Genomic DNA, 328 nt, shown 5'->3' with positions numbered 1-328 from the left:
GAGTCGATGGTGATGCAGGACATGAGGTGCACTGACGCCACCGCAGTGTGCAGGGGAAGCAGTGTCTCCAGCCCAGCCACTGCCGACCTACAGGAAACCTCGATGTCACACACACACACAAACACACACACACACACACACATCCACGCCCATCGATTCACTTATCTACTAGACAACATACCTGTGGGAGGATTCAAGCGGCTTGTGCAAGGGAGGAAGATGGCGGGGAGGGGGTCACGGTGGTGTGTTGGGCGCCGCCGAAGGACACCGGAATCGGGCGGGATGTTGCGGCGGGAGGATCCACTTCTCTATAGGGACGACGATGCCG

The sequence above is a fragment of the Triticum dicoccoides genome, chromosome 7B, assembly GCF_002162155.2.
Source record: "Triticum dicoccoides isolate Atlit2015 ecotype Zavitan chromosome 7B, WEW_v2.0, whole genome shotgun sequence".
Taxonomy (NCBI): Eukaryota; Viridiplantae; Streptophyta; class Magnoliopsida; order Poales; family Poaceae; genus Triticum; species Triticum dicoccoides.
Note: the sequence above shows the minus strand (reverse complement) of the source record.